Source organism: Hippopotamus amphibius, chromosome 3 (assembly GCF_030028045.1).
Source record: "Hippopotamus amphibius kiboko isolate mHipAmp2 chromosome 3, mHipAmp2.hap2, whole genome shotgun sequence".
Lineage (NCBI taxonomy): Eukaryota > Metazoa > Chordata > Mammalia > Artiodactyla > Hippopotamidae > Hippopotamus > Hippopotamus amphibius.
The window spans coordinates 113,182,937-113,190,759 of NC_080188.1; the positions used below are offsets into that span (position 1 = coordinate 113,182,937).

General features: G+C 37.6%; 1 non-coding gene across 1 annotated transcript; it reads right to left on the reverse strand.

The window, feature by feature from the left end:
* Positions 1–306: 306 nt before the first annotated feature.
* TRNAK-UUU (transfer RNA lysine (anticodon UUU)) lies at positions 307–379 on the reverse strand. Its single transcript has one exon. It is a non-coding gene; the product is annotated as a tRNA-Lys (tRNA).
* Between the last annotated feature and the right edge of the window lie 7,444 nt (positions 380–7,823).

The window sequence follows — 7,823 nt, forward strand, 5'->3', positions numbered from 1 at the left end:
TATGTGTATTTCCTTCCATGACTCAACTAAAATGTCAGCAATATAAAAATAAAAGGTATGATTCCATTAGGGTAAAGAGAGCACAGGAGGTGAGTAAAGCAGTTGAGAGATAAAGCAATTTTCTAATTCTTAAGCCCCTACAAAGCGGAAGGGCGAAGCTAACAAGACATTAGTTGAGTCTCACTGCAGAAGTCCTTAAAGGCTCAGGAGTTGGGGACCCAGGTATCTCTCTCTCTACTTGTTTTGTTTTGCTTTGTTTTGTACTTTTTTTTTGGGGGGGGGGCCCTGGGCTTGTGGGATCTTGAGTTCCCTGACCAGGGATTGAACCTGGACTCTTGGCAGTAAAAGTGCCAAGTTGTAACCATTGGACTACCAGGGAATTCCCTAGCTAGGTATTTCTAGAGGTAAGGGTAGGCTGGGGCTAAAAATAGGAAGACAATGGAAAGTCCGAACAGAAAGCGGTTGCACCTCAGATTCCTTACCTTGTCCCCAAAAGATTGTAGACAAGTTTTTTCTCTGTAGAAGTCAAACCACAAAGCTTTTGGATTTGGGGATATCATGTAGAATTTGGGCATTAGTCGAGTACCAGATTGCAAACTGTGATTAATGCAATCTACAACAGGGTTCCCTAGCCTCCTGACACTCATTTGGCTCCCAAAATGCTGGAGGCCAGGCTTACAGCTACCGAGCAGGGACACAGGGATGTCCTCTCTGGGAAGACTACCAACTAAGAGAGCTACCTTTATCCCTATACCCAAAGGCCAGGACCCCTCTAAATTGCCCTTTGCTGGTGCCTACAAGCCAAGAAACCCAGGCATGCTGAGCTGTGCTTCACTTTTTTTTTTTAAGCTCTTTATTAGAATATAATTGCTTTACAATCTTGTACCAGCTTTTGAGGTACACCAAAGTGAATCAGCTGTATTTATACATATATCCCCATATCCCCTCCCTCCCAGGACTCCCTCCCACCCTCCCTGTCCTGGCCCTCTAAGGCATCACCCATCATCGAGTTGATCTCCCTTTGTTATACAGCAACTTCCTGCTAGCTCTTTATTTTACATTTGGTAGTGTATATATGTCTATGCTACTCTCTCACTTCGGCCCAGCTTCCCCTTCGCCCCACCCACCCCCCAACCCCGTGTCCTCCAGTCCGTTCTCTGCATCTGCACCCTTATTGTTGCCCTGTCACTGGGTTCATCAGTACCATTTTTTTTTTTTTTAAGATTCCATATATATGAGTTAGCATACAGTATTTGTTTTTCTCTTTCTGGCTTACTTCACTCTGTATAACAGACTCTAGGTCTATCCACCTCATGACATACAGCTCCATCTCATTCCTTTTTATGTCTGAGTAATATTCCATTGTATATATGTGCCACCTCTTCTTTATCCATTCATCTGTTAATGGGCATTTAGGTTGCTTCCATGTCCTGGCTACTGTAAATAGTGCTGCAATGAACATTCTGGTACATGTTTCTTTTTAGATTATGGTTGTCTCTGGGTATATGCCCAGTTGTGGGATTATCGGATCATATGGTAGTTCCCTTTTTAGTTTTTTAAGGAACCTCCAAACTGTTTTCTGCAGTGGCTGTACCAACTTACATTCCCACCAAGAGTGCAGGAGAGTTCCCTTTTCTCCACACCCTCTTCAACATTTGTTTCTAGATGTTTTGATGATGGCCATTCTGACTAGTGTGAGGTGATACCTCATTGTGGCTTTGACTTGCATTTCTCTAATGATTAGTGATGTTGAGCATCTTTTCATGTGTTTGTTGGCCATCTGTATGTCTTCTTTGGAGAAATGTCTATTTAGGTCTTCCACCCATTTGTGGTTTGGGTTATTTGCTTTCTTGGCATGAAGCTGCATGAGCTGCTTGTATATTTTGGAGGTTAATCCTTTGTCCATTGCTTTGTTGCCAAGTATTTTCTCCCATTCTGAGGGTTGTCTTCTTATCTTGTTTATGGTTTCCTTCATTGTGCAAAAGCTTTTAAGTTTCATTAGATCCCATTTGTTTATTCTTGATTTTATTTCCATGATTCTAGGAGGTGGATCCAAAAGGATCTTGCTTTGATGTATGTCATAGAGCGTTCTGCCTAAGTTTTCCTCTAGGTGTTTTATAGTGTCTGGCCTTGCATTTAAGTCTTTAATCCATTTGGAGTTTATTTTTGTGTATGGTGTTAGGAAGTGTTCTGATTTCATTCTTTTACATGTTGCTGTCCAGTTTTCCCAGCACCACTTATTGAAGAGGCTGTCTTTTTTCCCTTGTATATTCTTGCCTCTGTGAGTGATGAGGTGCCCATATGTGCTTGGGTTTACCTCTGGGTTCTCTATTCTGTTCCATTGATCTTCCTTTCTATTTTTGTGCCAGTACCATACTGTCTTGATCACTGTGGCCTTGTAGTATAGTTTGAAGTCAGGAAGCCTAATTCCACCAACTCCATCTTTCCTTCTCAAGATTGTTTTGGCTATTCGGGGTCTTTTGCATTTCCATACAAATCATAAGATTTCTTGTTCTAGTTCTGTGAAAGATGCCGTTGGTAATTTGATAGGGATTGTGTTGAATCGGTAAATTGCTTTGGGTAGTATAGTTATTTTCGCAATGTTGATTCTTCCAATCCAAGAACATGGTATGTCCATCCATCTGTTTGTGTCATCTTTGATTTCTTTCATCAGTGTCTTATACTTTTCTGCATACAGATCTTTTGCCTCCTTAGGCAGGTTTATTCCTAGGTATTTTATTCTTTTGGTTGCAATGGTAAATGGGAGAGTTTCCTTAATTTCTCTTTCTGCTCTTCCGTTGTTAGTGTATAGGAATGCAAGAGATTTCTGTGCATTAACTTTGTATCCTGCTACCTTACTAAATTCATCGATTAGTGCTAGCAGCTTTCTGGTAGAATCTTTAGGGTTTTCTATGTATAATATCATGTCATCTGCAAAGAGTGACAATTTTACTTCTTCTTTTCCAATTTGGATTCCTTTTATTTCATTTTCTTCCCTGATTTCTGTGGCTAAAACTTCCAAAACTATGTTGAATAATAATGGTGAGAGTGGACACCCTTGTCTTGTTCCTGTTCTAAGAGGGAATGCTTTCAGTTTTCCACCATATAGAATGATGTTGGCTTTTGGTTGCTCATATATGACTTTTATTATGTTGAGGTAATTTCCTCCTATGTCCATTTCCTGGAGAGTTTTTATCATAAATCGATGTTGAATTTTCTCAAAATCTTTTTCTGCATCTATTGAGATGATCATATGGTTTTTATCCTTCAATTTGTTGATATGGTGTATCACATTGACTGATTTGCGTATATTGAAGAATCCTTGCATTCCAGGGATAAACCCCACTTGGTCATGGTGTATGATCTTTTTAATGTGCTGTTGGATTCTGTTAGCTAGTATTTTGTTGAGGATTTTTGCAGCTACATTCATCAGTGATATTGGCCTGTAATGTTCTTTTCTTGTGATATCTTTGCCTGGTTTTGGTATCAGGGTGATGGTGGCCTCATAGAATGAGTTTGGGAGTGTTCCTCCTTCTGGTATATATTGGAAGATTTTGAGAAGAATAGGTGTTAGCTCTTCTCGAAATGTTTGATAGAGTTTGCCTGGGAATCCATCTGCCCTGGGCTTTTGTTTGTTGGGAGATTTTTAATCACAGTCTCAGTTTCCATACTTGTGATTGGTCTGTTTATATTTTCTATCTCTTCCTGGTTCAGTCTTGGAAGATTGTACTTTTCTAAGAATTTATCCATTTCTTCCAGGTTATCCAATTTATTGGCATATATTTGCTTATAGTAGTCTCTCATGATCTTTTGTATTTCTGTGGTGTCCATTGTTATTTCTCCTTTTTCATATCTAATTCGGTTGATTTGAGTCTTCTCTCTTTTTTTCCTGATGTGTCTGGCTAATGGTTTATCAATTTTGTTTTTCTTCTCAAAGAACCAGCTTTTAGTTTTATTAATTTTTGCTATTGTTTCCTTCATTTCTTTTTCATTTATTTCTGCTCTGATCTTTATGATTTCTTTCCTTCTGTTCACTTTGGGGTTTTTTTGTTCTTCTCTCTCTAATTGTTTTAGGTGTAAGTTTAGGTTGTTTATTCGATATTTTTTCTTGTTTCTTAAGGTAGGACTGTATTGCTATAAACTTCCCTCTTAGAACTGCTTTTGCTGTGTCCCATAGGTTTTGGGTTGTTGTGTTTTCATTGTCATTTGTTTCTAGCTATTTTTTGATTTCCTCTTTGATTTCTTCAGTGTTTTTTTGGTTGTTTAACAGTGTATTGTTTAGCCTCCATGTGTGTGTATTTTTAAAGTTCTTTTTCACTGTAATTGATATCTAGGCTCATGGCATTGTGGTCTGAGAAGATGCTTGATATGATTTCAATTTTCTTGAATTTGCTGAGGCTTGATTTGTGACCCAAGATGTGATCTATCCTGGAAAATGTTCCATGTGCACTTGAGAAGAAATTGTATTTTGTAGTTTTTGGATGGAATGTCCTATAAATATCAATCAAGTCGAGATAGTGTAATGTGTCATTTAAAGCTTGTGTGTCCTTATTTATTTTCTTTTTGGGTGATCTGTCCATTGATGTAAGTGGGGTGTTCAAGTCTCCTACTATTATTGCGTTAATGTCAATTTCCCCTTTTATAGCTGTTAGCATTTGCCTTATGTGTTGAGGTACTCCTATGTTGGGTGCATAGATATTTACAATTGTTATATGTTCTTCTTGGATGGATTCCTTGATCATTATGTAGTGTCCTTTCTTGTCTCTTATAATAGTCTTTACTTTCAAGTCTAATTTGTCTGATATGAATATTTCTACTCCAGCTTTCTTTTGACTTTCATTTGCATGGAATCTCTTTTTCCATCCCTTTCCTTTCAGTCTATATGTGTCCCTTGGTCTGAAGTGGGTTTCTTGTAGGCAGCATATAGAAGGGTCTTGCTTTTGTATCCATTCAGCCAGTCTGTGTCATTTAGTTGGAGCATTTAATCCATTTTCATGAGGTGATTATTGACATGTATGTCCCTATTACCATTTTCTTAATTGTTTTGGGTTTGTTTTTGTAGGCCTTTTCCTTCGCTTGTGTTTCCTGCTTAGGAAAGTTCCTTTAGCAATTGTTGTAGGGCTGGTTTGGTGGTGCTGAATTCTCTTAACTTTTGCTTCTCTGTAAAGCTTTTAATTTCACCATAGAATCTGAATGAGATTCTTTCTGGGTAGAGTATTCTTGGCTGTAGATTTTTTTCTTTCAGGATTTTCAGTATATCTTGCCATTCACTTCTGGCCTGCAGAGTTTCTGCAGAGAGATCATCTGTTATCCTTATGTGTTTTTAATATTTTTTCTTTGTGTTTACTTTTCGTTAGTTTGATTAATATGTGCCTCGGTGTATTTCTCCTTCTGTTTATTCTGTATGGGATTTTCTGTGCTTCTTGGACTTGATGAATTATTTCCTTTCCCACGTTGGGGGTAGTTTTCCACTATAACCTCTTCAAATATTTTCTCAGACCCTTTCTTTTTTTCCTCTTCTTCTGGGATGCCTATGATTTGAATATTTTTGTGCTTAATTTGTCACCAAGGTCTCTGAGACTGTTTTCCATTCTTTTCATTCTTTTTTCTCTTTCCTGCTCTGTGGCAGTTATTTCCCCCATTCTATCTTCCAACTCACTTATTCGTTCTTCTGCCTCAGTTATTCTGTTGTTTATACCATCTAGAGTATTTTTAATTTCGGTTATTTTGTTGTCCATTACTGTTTGCTTGCTCTTTAGTTCTTCTGAGTCCTTATTAACTGTTTCTTGTATTTCTCTATTTTGTTATTGAGATTTTGGATTATCTTTGCTATCATTATTCTGAATTCTTTTTCAGGCAACTTTCCTATTTCCTTTTCTTTTATTTGGTCTCGTGGGTTTTTTTCCTGCTCCTTTGCCTGCATGGTGTTTCTTTGTTTTCTCACTTTGTCTAATTTATAGGATTTGCTGTCTCCTTTTGCTATGCTGCCTAGTAGTAATTCCTCTTGTTTCTGCCCTCTGCCCCCTATGGTGGGGTTTGTCCTGTGTGTTGAGTAGGCTTCCTGGTGGTGGGGTCTGGTGTCTGCTTTCCGGTCTGTGGCTCTGTGTCTTTTCTCTCTGATGAGCAGGGCCGTGTCAGGTGGTGTGTTTTAGGGTATCTGTGTGGTTAATATGGCTTTAGGTAGTCTGTGTGCTGATGGGTGGGTTTGTGTTCCTGTCTTGCTTGTAGTTTGGTGTGAGGGGTCCAGTACTGGCAGTTGCAGACAGTCAGACGAAGCCAGGTCTTAGACTCTGATACAGGGCTCTGTGAGAGTTCTCTGCAGTTAATCTTCCCTGTGTCTGAGGACTCCCTAGTAGTCTAGCATCCTGGATTCAGTGCTCCATCCCCAGAGCCTCCTACTTGACTTCAGATGGAGTAGTCCAGACTTCAGAGGTTGTTTGTCCTGGCAATAAAGGGGTTTAAAGAAGACTGTTCACACCCCACACTAATAGCAGCATGTTGAGTCAAACAAATTCTAAATCAAGGAAACACATACATGTATAAGACACACAAATATTGAGTCCAATAGAATACAAGGCACTAGAAAGACCTGACAGAAGAACACCAGTATGCAGTCAGACTATCTAAGAGAAAATGAACAGAAATTCAAACCCCCCCCAAAAAAACCATTAAAAACAAAAACAAACAAACAAACAGAAAACCACCACACACACAGAAACACAAATCCAGGGAGATTTTGAAAGCTAGGATTAAATATAATAAAGACCAAGAGTACCCCCGGACAGACTGAAGATTCTCAAAAAGAAACCAGACAATTATACTTAGAACTAAGATAAAGACAAAACCTAATAATAAAAACCAAAGCAGTGTGTCATCTGGAGAATAAAGCAAGGAAACAGAGCAGACCAATAATATTGCTTATAAGTATATTAAGATAAAAGAAACTAAAAAAGGATAGAAGACAGGGCAAAAGAAGAGCATAGTGTGACTGGAAAAAGGAATAGAAAAAGAAAAGAGAGAAAAAAACAGAAATGTATAAAAGACAAAGAAGGAAAGAAGGTAGGAGAGATAAAGTTAGCACTACAAAAAACTTAGCTAGAAATAGAAATATGTAAAAAGTCTAAATATAAAAATAGAATAGTAGAATAAAGGAATAAAAACAATGTCATAATACATGTAGATCCCTTAGGGCTAAGATCGTAATTAATTAACAACAACAAAAAAACCACACAAACATACATCCAGGGAAATTTTGAAAGCTAGGATCGAATATAATAAAGAGTGAGAGCACAACCAGACAGACTGAAGATTCCCAAAACAAAATCAGACAATTATAATCAGAACTAAGATAAAGACCAAACAATAATAAAAACCAAAGCAGTGTGTCATCTGGAGAATAAAGCAAGGAAACAGAGCAGACAGATAATATTGATTATAAGTATATTATGATAAAAGAAACTAAAAAAGGATTGAAGACAGGGCAACAGAAGAATGTAGTGTGACTGGAAAAATGAAAAGAAAAAGAAAAAATAGGAATGTATAAAAGATAGCAATGAAAAGAAGAGAGGAGAGAAACAGTCAGCACTACAAAAAACTTAGCTAGAAATAGAAATATAAAAAAAGGCTAAAAATAAAAATAGAATAAAAAGTAGAGTAAAAAATATGCTATAAAACATGTAGATCCCTTAGGACTAAGATCGTAATTAATTTAAAAAAAAAAGCTAGAACTCACCCCAGAATGGACCAGATCAATAGAATTAATAATAATATTTCTGTTTCCTTGGGGTTTCAGCTGTAAGTGTCCTTCTACCTGCCTTGGGCTT